Source organism: Gossypium hirsutum, chromosome D06 (assembly GCF_007990345.1).
Source record: "Gossypium hirsutum isolate 1008001.06 chromosome D06, Gossypium_hirsutum_v2.1, whole genome shotgun sequence".
Lineage (NCBI taxonomy): Eukaryota > Viridiplantae > Streptophyta > Magnoliopsida > Malvales > Malvaceae > Gossypium > Gossypium hirsutum.
In genome coordinates this window covers 20,988,622-21,002,472 of record NC_053442.1, presented here as the reverse complement: position 1 = coordinate 21,002,472, position 13,851 = coordinate 20,988,622, and the positions used below count along the sequence as shown (strand labels likewise).

The 13,851-nt window shown below is 34.2% G+C and overlaps 1 long non-coding RNA gene and 1 pseudogene across 1 annotated transcript; both read left to right on the top strand.

Annotated features, from left to right (window-relative positions):
• The first annotated feature begins 3,544 nt into the window (after positions 1–3,544).
• On the top strand, positions 3,545–7,035 carry LOC107901531 (corepressor interacting with RBPJ 1-like; annotated as a pseudogene).
• A 507-nt stretch (positions 7,036–7,542) lies between these two features.
• LOC107901530 (uncharacterized) lies at positions 7,543–10,048 on the top strand. Its single transcript, XR_001685288.2, has 2 exons — positions 7,543–7,722; positions 7,862–10,048. It is a non-coding gene; the product is annotated as an uncharacterized lncRNA (long non-coding RNA).
• The last annotated feature ends 3,803 nt before the right edge of the window (positions 10,049–13,851 follow it).

Here is a 13,851-nt window from a genome sequence, read left to right as displayed (position 1 = left end):
CTGGGATAATGGCATCGACATTTGATTACATGTAAGACCTCGTCTGGGACGTTGGCATTGTACGAGCTTTTCGAGCTATCCGAGTATCTTTATTAATTCCGAATGGTTTAACAGACAATGTTGCGTTAAGAACGAATGTGAAATCGAGCTAAATGGTTCAGGTACGTGCGAAGTTAAATGTCCATGAAAATAGGGTAAGTATAGTACTTGAGATGATGATATGACATGTTAAAGGTGTGACCATTATGTACATGAGATTGTTCATATTCGGCCATGTTGAAATAATCATGCTAATGTTCATTTGATAATTTATTTGCTTATGACTTACTAAGCTTTCCAAGCTTACTTTGTGTATTTGTCCGTTGTTTTATAGATTTTGAAAGCTAGCTACGAGCTCGGGGATCGTCTAGGATCATCGTCACACTATCGACTATTACTCGGTACTTTTGAAGTTTGAAACTATGAACATATGGCATGTATAGACTGGATTTTATATGTTTGGTTTTGAAATTTTTATATAGATAGCTATGCGAAAATGGCTTGATTATAATGTTAAAGCTTGTGTGTATGTGGCTATGACTTAAACTTATTTTGGAAGTATGTTTCTTGTTATATATGTTTGTGATGTTGGTTATATGATTCGGCAATGAGAAATGGTAAATATGATGTATAATCGGCTTAATAATTAGCTCTATTTGGAAGTATGAAATGTGGAATAATTTGGCTTAGTAATGAGGTAATATGATGAATATGTATTTGAATGTATATTGGCTATATAGGTTTGGTTGCTAAATGGTAAGTAATGAATATGTTTCATGATTGTTTTGGTGGATTGTTTTGGTACAGATCCAAATGGTAAATGATGGTTATGATTTAGGTATGTTTTGGTTAGCTTTTAATGGATAGTTAAAAATGTCAAGTTGATGTTAATATTAATATAGGTATGTGTACATGTGTGGTTGTAAATTCGGTAATGACATTTGGTTTTTTTTGATAAGCATATGATCTTGATAATGGTGTGACTGAATCAATGATTAGTTAATAGGATGAAATATGAAGTTAGGTATACTAATATATATATGCGAATTAGGTGTACACTGGAATGTTATTTGTGTTCAAATGTTAAATGTGGCTTTTTTTAGGGTGAAATGCGCACTATATATATATGCATCAATAGTATGTTCGACCCTGTTGTAATGTTACTAAAGTCGCATATGTGATTGCATAATAATTAATGTAATATGGTTCGAATGGTTTTATTATGTGCTTGTGCAGAAGTTATGAAATGATAGGTTTGATATTCAACTAATGAAATAGATATAGTGACATATATTTGATGTATGAAATGTAATGATATATGTTGGGATATATTTTAAGTATACAAATGCCATTAATATTAGAGTCATGTGGTTCGAACATTTATATGTATTAAGTTAATGTAACTTGGCTTTGTTGCACATTAGATAATTCGTATATGTGGGTATATAGATGATCTGAATATGTTTTAATTATGCAATGTTATGATTGTTATGATTTCAAGACTCGATATTTGATTAAGTTACGAGCATTGATGTGATTGAATTTCGAGTTGTGAAATGTAATGATTATCTGTATGAACTGTGATATGACCGGTAATGCCTCGTAACCCTAATTCGACGACGGATACGGGTTAGGGGTGTTACAAAACCTATTAAGGCTATATGTTGTTATTTGCATCTAATAACAAACAAACAAAAAACATGCTGATCAAAAAATAAAATAGAAACATACTTGCACACTTTCTTTCAAACAATCTTCTTTTCCGACAAAAATAATACCTTACAAAAATTAATTAGAATCTAAATAAATCATAAACATTTATAAAATAACTAAAAAAATAACAAAAAATTAATATTCATAACCTATAAATCACAACAAACACTAAACAAAACAAAACAAATAATTTATAATTACTAAAAAAATACCTTTAAAAATAAATTACTTGATAGCTCCCTTCAAAACCCTAAAATAATAACTATTCTCTAATTCCTTTATTTTGTTTAAACTCTAAACAAAACCCTCTGTTTGCTTCTCCTTTCTCTTTTCTACTTTCTAATCCAATCTATTCCATAATGTTGCTTTCAAGCCCTTTTCTTCCTCTTGTATCTTCTCTACTACTAAGTTGTTTCTTTTTTTTTAAACCCTCTTCTTTCTCTTCTATTTCTCTACTAATCCAAGCCTTCTTCTATCTTCTGTTATCTTCTTTTTTTCTTTAAACTGTCTCCTTCCTCTCTTCTTTGATCTCAACTCTCTCTTTTTTTTTTGAATCAGCACAAGTTTTTTTCCCTACACCCTAAATTGTTTATAAACCTCTAAACTCTATTTCTCGGTGAAACCTTCAATCAATGCCTAAGCATGTGAAACCCTAAAATGTAGCGATGGGTCTAATCAGACTGGTGCAGCCTGTCAAGAAGGCACAACTGGTGCCACCTTTCAGGAAGGCACCACCAAATCCCCATGATATCCCGTATTTCTTATCGGTATTAAGCAGTGTTGCCTCTACACCACCCACAACATACCATTTTGGTAAATAATGTAGTGGGATACCATTTTGATATTTTTTTATTTTTGTATTATTAAAGTAAAAAAAAGGGTCAAAATTAGAAACAGAATTTACTGCAATGGTAACTTTAAGAAAAAAAAACCCTTCATTTTTAAAGTTCACTGCATGTCAAAAAATTAAGGGTAAACTATTAAAATAATCACTTTTGTTTGGCTCAGGTTACATTTTAGTCACTTATGTTTGAAATGTTACGTTTTAGTTACTTATGTCATCACGTTGTAACATTTTAGTCACTGAGCAGTTAGTTTCTATTAACGGTGTAACAGTAAACTGATGTAGCACGTTAAATCATCATTTCAAACAAAAATGCTAGGTTAATTTATACAATCGGTCCTCATATTTTTTCGTTTGGAGCAATTTAATTTTTCTTTTATGTTTTTTTAACTTTCTTTCTTTTCCATTCTCTTATGCTTCTCCCTTTGTTTTCCTCCCTTCTCCATTTCTTTCAACGTAGTTTTTCTATGTTTTATTTTTTTGAACAATTTAATTTTTTTGAGTGGCGAGCTTGTGGACTAGTTACAAATGGAAAACTTAGAAAAACTATGTTAAAAGAAATGAAGAAGGGAGGAAAATAGAGGGAGGAGCATAAGAGAACGAAAAAAAAAAAGTTAGAAGAACATAAAAGAAAATTTTTAAATTGTTGAAAATGAAAAAATATAGGAACCAATTGTAGAATTTAACTTAAAATTTTCGTTTGAAATGATGATTTAACGTGCCACATCAACTTACCGTTACACCATTGTCGACAATTAACGACTCAGTGACTAAAATGTTACAACACGATAACGTAAGTGACTAAAACGTAACATTTCAAACATAAGTGACTAAAATGTAACTTGAGTCAAACAAAAGTGACTATTTTAGTAGTTTACCCAAAAAGTAACAACCTTTTTCTTCAAAAAAAGAAAATACAACCTTTAAAAAAACTAAAAAAGAAAGCCGTTAACGGTTTAATAACCAGCAAAAGTTGCACGCTTGTTCTTTCTTTTCTCCTATCTACCCATTTTTTTTTACTTTCTCCTGTTTTTTTTCTTACATTTAATAATTTAGCAGCCCAAAAGTTTTTAAACTGAATCTTCAATGAATACAAGAAGAAGAAGATATTAAAAAGAAAAAAGTTAGCAAATTTTCAGAGAATTTCAATCTAATTGTAGAAATGAGCACAGAGACCAAAGCCAATTTAGTTAAGATGAAGCCCAGTGGTCAAGATGGTTCTTCAAAGGGAAAGTTTGATGCAGCTATGAACAAAAGGAAGCTTGAAAGCTCCAGTAAACAGCCTGTTGGTGCAAAGCAAAAATCTGCAACTACAAAAGCAGAGGTGCCCCATCTCTAAATTTTCATTCTTAAATTTAAATTTTATTCAGATTCGTAGGCTTTTTATTGATTATTTCTCAATTTGATGATTTGGGTTTCATTTTTTTTCACTGAATTGTTAGTTCCTTAATCTGGTTCGCTTATCTGTGGTATCTTTAATGATGGATTGATTGATCCTGATATGGGATGTCATATAATTTTGCTGGATTCCGGGTTATGGCTTTGTTTTAGCAATGAGTTTAATTAAACTGTGATTAATTGGGGGGATTTGGCAATCTATCTCTATGTATTTTGGCTTTGGACATCTATATTTGTTAATAAGGTTCATGCGGCGGTGCCGACAGCCTCTTGGAGGTTCCTGAGTGTCGGAAAAGAAGCTTTCGACATCATCGTGTGAACCTCCTGCCTCCGTAACTCAAAACTTCAATATTTGTCTTTTTTTATTTTTTATTTTTTATTTTTGGATTTTGATTTTGAAGGTAAAATCGAAAACAAGTTCAAGTTCATCAAAAACAAGTACAAGTTCATCAAAAACAAGTACAACCACAAAAGCTAAAGTTAGGGAAAAGAAGGTTTATACTTTGCCTGGTCAGAAACATGATCCTCCCGAAGAGTTTGTCTTTATATAATCTCAAAATTTCTTCATTTCGTCTACAAACATGTCTCTAGTGATTGATTTTACTTGATGTTTCCTTTCTTTTTTCGGATAGAGGGAGCCGTTACGAATATTTTACGAGTCGTTGTCGAAACAGATACCAAAAAGTGAAATGGCAGAATTTTGGTGAGCTTTCCTTCTAATAATGCTACTTTATAAAGATAAAAGATCACAAGAAATGAAATTGGAACTTGTTTAACTGCTCAAGTCTTAGACCATGGAGTTCAACTGGTTTCCTTTGCAGCATCTATTTGATGTTTTGCAAGCTGCTCAGTTCGATCTTAGGGCATCTTCGGTGGAAGTTCCTCTCTTTTTATGTGATGCTTCACTGTTTTTTGGCCATTATGACAATTGCTGCCTAATGTGGTTTCTTCGGTTTGATCCGAACGAAGACAACTATCTGCAGAAAGTGAACTTCACATCTCTTTTAAGTGCATAATTTTGTATTTGCTACCATGTTAAGGGTTTACACTATGTTCCTGATATATATGTGCTTAACCAATGTTTTCTCAATGGTATTGGATGTCAATGTTCTGAAAATGGTCATATTTTGTTTGAAAGGTCCAATCTGTGCTTTGCTAAAATTGCCTTTTGGTGGTATACGATGAATTCCCAAGGAAAACATTGCATTGCTTTGGGGACTACAGAGCTTCTGGGCTCCAACCATTTTGATTTATAACAAAATTCGGGCATCATGAAAGTACTTGCCATAGCAAGGGTTTCTGCTTTCTAGGCAGGCTTGTTGGTATCCAAACAAAGATGTGTAATTTAAGCTTAATTGATAAACTGTATTGGTGCCATCGTTGGCTCTTTAAACGCTTTCGCATTTGTTGTCTGGTTGTGAAGATTATGGAATGACATGGTTCAATTGCAGGATGATGGAACATGGCTTGTTGTCCCCCGAAAAAGACAGAAAAGCATATGAAAAGAAGCAGAGAAGGCAGAAGCAGCTTCGGACCGGCACTCCGATTAAATCTTGGAAACCGAGTGGCAAACCCGAGAGTTCACAGAAGCAGCAGTTGGCTCGAGGAATGGAGATGTAAAAGCCAAGAAAAGAATCAAAAATGATATCGATGATGATGATGATGACGACGACGACGACTTCATTTTAAGTCCCAAGAGAAGGAAAGGGTAAGATAAAAGCTCCCCAACGTCTGTACTGTAGTAATTTTAGGAATGCTTTCATTTAATTTCCTTTTACAAGTCACAGCAAAAAAGCTGGTGTTGTGAAAAGAAAAAGCACAAAAAATAATTAAGTTATTCTTTATGTTTTCTAAGTTATGGATAATAAGAAAATTTCATGACCATATAGTATGATTATTTCCAGAAACATTGCTTATTAGCTAAGCAATTGCAGTGGAAACCAAAAACCATACGACACTAAACTTCGAAAATAGTATAAACTACTGGAAACTATCACAGTCCAAGGTCCCTATTCCGTGCATTTCTGGTAATATATTTGTTCAGGATCATATCATGCTTGCTTTAAATTCACACAGCAGTGGATAGAAATTGTATTTATGACAAAAGAAAAAACAAGCTCGAAGATCATCATGGCTGCATCAAGGAGGTCGAGGATAGAAGCATCATCGAGTTACTTAAAGCCGCAATGGCAGGTAAGAGTGTACTGAGTAGAACTACATGAACTGAATACGAAAATTTTGGAGAAATGGTGATTATAATAGAAGAAAGATCATGATCATCAGGTCCCATGCTTGCCTTATGTATGATGAATGTGTAGATCTCCATGTATAAGGCTGCACTAGTCTGCAATGCACATGAATACCATGTGAATTAACAGAATTGTTTTTTAATTTTGTATTTTTTATATTAAGATTATCAAAGAGATGAATAGGTGACCTCAGTTATTCAGGTCCCACTTAGTAGCATAGAATTAATGAATACAATAGGCAGTACATGTGACAAGGTGAAGAAGCTGCATGGTTCAGATTGTTGGCATTGGTTTTCTTCTTCACGATGACCAGCCTCAACAGAAGGGTGAACGTCTGATCCCTACTCATAGTAGCTGTCGTCAGTCACATTGCTGTGCACGTGTTGAGAGGGCCCTTATGATGAGGATATCTAAGGCCCTATGACTGATATCTAGGCTAGACCAACTGTTACTCCGCTCAACTTCACCCCAGCCACCGTTCCGGTCACAACCCTTTTCGTTAGAAGCTCTCAGTCATCACTATCCAAGACATCAAGAAGTATGAAAATGAAGTATGCATGCATGCGTGTATGTATGTATGTATGTATGTATGTATGTATGTATGCATGTATGTATGTATGTATGAGAAAAGGATAAATTATGGCAGACTAGGCAATGGAATGCTCTTTAAAGAAGAAAACTCATGGACAGCTAGGACTGCAAATATACCTCTGTTATGGACAAGGAAAAATATTGTCGTTTATTTGGATTATGGCCCAAATATTTAATAGAGATGGTGCTGTTATTTCTTTTGATTATTGACTACTCTCCTTGGAATTGCTGCAACTTGGCAACCAATTTTGCCCCACTTCTTAAACTCTTCAGTTTCATGCCATCCATCCTTTTTTTTTCCGAAAAAGAAGGGAAAGATTTTATGGATTTACACTTAACTAATTTGGGAAATTTTATTAATCTATTTGGTAAATTTTGCAGCTTCATCAAGTTGGTTTAATTACCTGACCACTACTTGTACTACAGATTAATTTTGACATAAAGAGGTAAACTAATAATACGTGTTAAATGTATAATGAATGTTGTAAGAATCAAATTGTGATTAAATGGGTCGGATAATCTATTCTTGGTTCAATTGATTGAATCAACAATTACAATTTAAAAAAAAAAAAAGAAAAGTTATTAAAAAAAACTCAAAAACTCAAAAATAGGAAAATAAGAAAATAATAATAAAGATAAACATTCATTTTTATAATTCAAAACAACGAAGTTAAATATTTAAACTAGATATTTAAAAAAAATATCATCATTAATTTTTAAAGAAACATTTTCTGGAAAATATTTTCCTAATTTTTCAGTGTTTGTTTGACTGAAAACATTTTACATTTGGAAAATATTTTCCAAGAAACAGGTAAAATGAATGGGTTTTAGGGGAAAATGTCTTATGGATTTCATTTTTGTAAGACATTTTCCGGTTCCTCCTTCCAGGTAAGGCTCATTCTCCTTCTTCCGTTCTTCATTTCTTTTTCTTCTTCCGTTCTTCTTCTTCTCTTCCAGGTAAAAGTCCGTCGCATATCTCTCTTCTCAGCATATTCTGTTTCGTTTCCTCTCTTTCTCTCTTTCTCAGGCAAATCTACCGTGAATTCTATTGTTTCAATCCCTTCTCCTAGTGTTTGGCCTCTGCTTTTTTTATTGGGTTTTAGGGGAATACACTAAAGATGAAGAAACAAAGAGATAAGATGACATGAGGGACGATAGAAGCAATGCCAGGGGCGTTGGGAACAAGCGCCAGCTTGGCTCTTCGTTTGGGACAAACTGTTTTCTCCGTTGCTTCACTTCTCTTTATGTGTTTGGATATTGAATTCTATAGCTATACTTCTTTCAGGTAACTGTCAACGTTTTAAGATTCTTCCATTTATTTGGTCATATTTTATCTTTCTTCCTCTCTTTGGCTTTTAATCTTCAATATCTATGCCTCTGTGTTTCTGATATTTGCTTGGAATTCAATTCGTTGTCAACTTTTAATATCTGGTTCTGGTGTTACTTTGGGAACCTCCGGGGAAAAACTATCACAATCGTGATCAATTTAGTGATTGGTTTTTAAGGATTTGGATGCTTTGTGTGTCTTTTTGCCATGTAAAATAGTAGCTTTACCATGTTGGAGAGAGCAAAAGTACTTCTGGTTCCTACTGGTATCTTCATGGAAATTGTTTGAAGGGAAGGGCTTTTGGGCTTGGGCAGAAAATGAATTAGGTGAATTTTTTTTATGAAAACAAAAGGATTTAAGGTTTAAAAAAAACTATTTTTAGGAAATCTTGCTTCTTGCTTATGGATGATTGCAGGGAAAGGTGCCATTTAATGATTGAAAGGGTAAAGTTATCTGAGAGTCTATTTTGATTCAGGGATATGCAAAGATCAATTGTTTTTTTTATGGATGACTGAATTTGGACTTTCAACAATTAGAGTTATCAAAACCATTCTCAAATGTACATGACCTGTTACTTGGCTAGTTGTTGAACTAGACCATATAATATAACTTATTTGCTGATGATATTTGTTATCCAAGGCTGGATTTCTGGACTTCTTATTTTCGACTCTGTTCAGATTGAAATTATTTGTTATTCTCATTCCCCTGTTAAAAGTTTTCACTAGATGAATGGAAATGCAAAAAATGTGTCTTTTTTTGTGTATAAAATGCATAATGTTGGGAGCATTTGTACAAGAAAAAGGCCTTCATTTAAGCAATTAACAAAATGGCCGGAGTCAAGTAGCTCATCAAGTGCTAATATCAAGGATGATTAAGCTTGATGTCAAGGGAATCAAGGTAGTTAACAAGGTGAATTGTAAAAGTAGATAGTGGCCTTGTATGGCTTTTGCATTTAAACTTTATTCCTTGACTTGGGTCCTTGTGTTTTGCATGTTTCTCGAAAGATGAAACTAGATAATGAGGCACTGTCTGTATATGCTATCTAACTTCTATAGATCAGCACAAACCATCTGGATCAATCTTGAGACAATGAATATAACCACTTTATTTTGTACTTCAAAAAAATTGTTATTTGAAACTTCTTATCTCCAATTTTCTTCGATGAAGATGCTGTGTGCTTAGGACATAAGACCATAAGTACCAATTTGCTATGACTGGCATGGCCGTCTTACCTTATCTGTTCTTGCAATTTCAAAGCCCTTGCACTAGTAACAGAAGCTATTGAATGTTAAAAAATTGCCATAGGATAAGGTCTTCTATTGTCTAAACTTGCATTGTCTATGGTGTTGTTCGATCAATTGCAGGTACAAACTATAGTGTTCAATTTCTCATTAGATATTGTAGAAGTCCAAATTTGCCCGGGCCCATACCAAATAAACCAAACCAAAATCAATTAACAATCTATAAGCCCAGTACACTAAAAATTAACCCCAACAAAACTACCCAAACCCAATTACAAAACCCAATACCCAAAATAGGCCCAAAAACATTTTCAGAAAAAAAACCCTAGCACCACCTAACTCTGACACTGCCGCCGCACACCTACCCCTCCGCGCTGCACGCCTTTTGCCCACCTGCTCCAGCGCCACCTGCAAAACGAAAGGAGCACGCAACAGACACAAATAGCAGAAACAAACAGTAGCAAAAACATATACTTGGCTATAAAAGCAAAAGTCTAATGTAATCAAAAGGGGGGATTTTTCTTTCTTTTATTTTTCTTTTCGGCAAAAGCCGAGTTTGCTGTAAAAGAAGAAGATTTTTCTGTTCTTTCGGTTTTCTATGAACATTAAGATAAATAAAAAAAACCAAAACATATTTTGAAGGTGACTTTTTCTTCTTTTTTTTCAGATCTGCGTTTCTGCTTGTTTTATTTTATTTTATTCTATTTATTTTATCTTTTACATGAGAAATATGAAATAAAAAGGAGGCAAAGAAAGCTTACCTGCGCCGTGCCGGAGAAAGGGAAAAGTGAACGGTTTCCTCATTTTCCCTTCATTTTTGGCCCACTTTTAACGAACCCAACCTCGAATCCGGGTTCCTGGGAATGATCGGCTTCAAATGGGGCTAAAAAGACCCGATTTTGCACCTCCAACCGCCACCGCCAGGCGGGGCTATGGCGGAGGTGCGCCGGAACCTTGGGCCGAAGTAAAGAGGGGAAGGATTCAGTTTTGTTTTTAGAATGCGGGCTGAATGAATTTTTTTAACAAAATTTGGTTTAAATACCCGAATGAAACAGCGCCGTTTTCGCCTGTTTCATTTGTCCTCAAAACGACGCTGTTTTGTGTCTAAACCAAGATCCGACCAGCGACCCGACCCGGCGGTACCCAGGGTCCCCAGGGTCCGCGTGTTTTTGTGCAGATGGGTTATTTGCAACCCTGACCCTTTCGCGTTCAGGCCGTTTTCAATTTACTACCTTTTTTTTTGTTTATTTTCACTTTTTTAAATTCGGCCATTTATTTTTCGGGTGTTTCATTTTAGTCCTGCGTGGATTGACGCGCAGAAGGTTGGGAATAATTACCTAATCGGTCCCCCTCCTTCAGTGTGCTTTACAGATTGATCTTTCGCTTTATTTCATTTTTGATTTCTCCCCTGGAATTTTGTTTTGTTTTCGATTTAGTCCCGTATTATTATTATTATTATTATTTACCCATTTATATCGTTTTTTAGATTTTGTTATATATTTTCTAGATTTTGTTATATATATACATACTTATATATATACACGCTTACATATTTCTAATTTTCATATATGTACATACTTACGTTTTTATATACGTTATAATTTATATACATATATACATACATATTTTTATAGTACGTGTACGCATATATTTCTTTTTTTAGTTTATTTATATATATACCTACCTAGATATACATTATTTATGCTCTATACTTTATATATGTATACACATATTTTTACTTTTATGAACACATACGCATATTCATATATATATTTTTATTTATTTTCATATGATTTAAATATGTATACCTTAATACTTTATCTCTTATTATTCATTTTGTTATTGTTGTTCTATTTATTTATTTATGTGTTCGTTATCATTTTAAGAAATGCTTTAGTTCTTTTATCTATTTATTATTTTATATATGCTTGATTTGTTTTTTTTATGTATTTTATTTCTTTTATTGTTACTCATATTATTTATGTTCACATTATCATATCCACAATTCTCATTAATTAATGTGGCATTTACGCATGTATCCAATGTAACATTACATCGATTTTTACTCGAATTCATAAAAATAGAAAATTTTGAAAATAAAGGCAATACTCGTATTTAGGATCTTCGAGAGGATTAAGCCCTAACGTATTGGGTTTCGATTTTCTTCGTTGAATCTAAATAATCGAGATTACTCTTTTAAAAAAATAATAAAAAGCTCATTATCGGGAATTCAATATGTTGTGTCCTAACGCATTGGATATGGCACGATATTTTCCCGAGATGAGGGTTTTTTTATTTTAAAAAAAGTAATAAAGGCATTATTTTGCATTTAGATTTGAGAAAGTCGTGCCCTAATTTACGGGGTTTCGATTTTCACAATAAATCTAAATACGTGAATGTTTTCAAACTCAAGTTTTAAATGATCTCGAAAATAAAAAAGATCGTGTCCTAACTTACTGGTCGTGATCCCTTTTTTTAAAAATTCGAGATAGCTAAATATCTTTTAAATTTTCGGCATTCATTCGCGCATCGAGAATTCGAGACATTGTGTCCTAACTTACTGGATATGATGCCTTTTTCTCGATTAACATGAAATGTGCTTCTTTCTCCTAAAATTTTCAACATTTTAATACAAGCATCGTATTTTTAAAATTCTTCAAACTTTTCGATTTTTGACGTTAAGACATTAACTAATCAACTAGGTACCAATTTTGGGCGTTACGAGGGTGCTAATCCTTCTTCGTATATAACCGACTCTCGAACCCGTTTTCTAAATTTCATGGACCAAAATCGTTGTTTTAATAAAATCAAACTGTTTATTAAAAACAACCACTTTTCGAGGTGATCCAATCACACCTCATTAAAAAGGATTAGTGGCGACTCCCTTTTTTTTTCATTTTCAAAATCCAAGTCAGCCCCGTTTTCATAAAAAAATGGTGTCAACAGCTTGACGACTCCACTGGGGAACCAAAATAAGAGAGTTAAGCCACGTGTTGATTATTTCTTGTCTTTTTGTCGAAAGTTTAAAATTTGATTTAAATTTACGATCCTATCATTGCATTTTCTTTGTTGTGAGATATATTTTTCATCATGTTCTGTATTTTATTTTTATATCTCCGCACATTGCATTGCATGACCATGGGTCACACCTTTAAGTGGGAGTGAGAAACTACGCCTTCGTGAGGTTTTCACCTCCGCATGGGATAGTGAATCGCTTTCGGGATGCATCCCTACCTATGTCTTCGTGAGATTTTATCTCCGCATGGCCATAGGGAAATGTATTCCCCTGAACCGAACTCGATCTGTATGAGCCTATAATGGGTGAAGATCGAGGAATCTGTTGGTTCGGGTACCTTATCCTTAGAGCTAAACCTCATAAAGTGGACTTAGGAACTTAACCTAGGTAAAACCACTTCAAATCCCTAGTGGTTACCTGATTAGGTACTTTTTGTTTTCCTTGTTTACTTCTGTTTTGTACTAACCCCTTTTGTTGTGTTTTGATTGAGATTGCATTGCATTTACATCTTAGGAAGGAGGTATTGATTCAAGTTTGATTACTGACTTAGAAAGCTTGTCATGGAATACGAATTCCTTGATAAAGTGGAAAACAATACGACTTCCCGAATATATTCTGAGAAACACAATAATGGCGAGGGAAGAGTTCGTGACCTTGCTTCGTGGCCAGAGGATTCAAAGCGATTGTCTGAGAGCCTTCGACGTTCCAACTCCCTTAAAGAGGCGGACGAGCCTTATGAGGACGGGCAGGTGATGGATTGCAACCAAGATCAAGAGTGGAGCTAGCAATGGCATCTATTAGCGAGATTACCTCAAACATACGGATGAAGAAAAAAGACCGATGTTTTTTGGAATATGAGGGTGAAGCCGTACACGTATCCATTTTATGTAAGGGAATTTACTTTCTAGCAAAGTTTCCTAAATGTAATTGAATCAGAATCAATGTCTCTTTAGGCATTCATTTCATGCATTTGCATTACATTGCATTACATGCATTAAAATCCATTGAAAGAGTCTAAACGAGTAAATTTATTTTAGCTAACCTGGAAAACCAACCAACCAAACACCCTTACGATATCCAAGCAAAGACTAGAGAAATGGAACAAAGGTTAGAAAGATTAGAGCGAATGCAGATACAGATGCAGGAGCAATTGACCGAATTTTAACAGGAAATGAGAGATCAGATGTTGGAATTACAAAGAACTATGATGAGCCAATTCGACTGACTGCTGGCTGGAGAGTTAGAAAAGAGAAGAAACCCGGTGGTCCACTTTGGGGTTGATAATGAGGACCTTGCCTATTCCCTAGATTGTACTCCGACAAGTGTTCAGGTCCAGCCAGATGGGCGCCCACAAGGGACATTCTTTACTATTAGATTACAACAGTATCAAACTGGTACAACAACACCAGTGAGTTACTTGACAGACCCAAAGT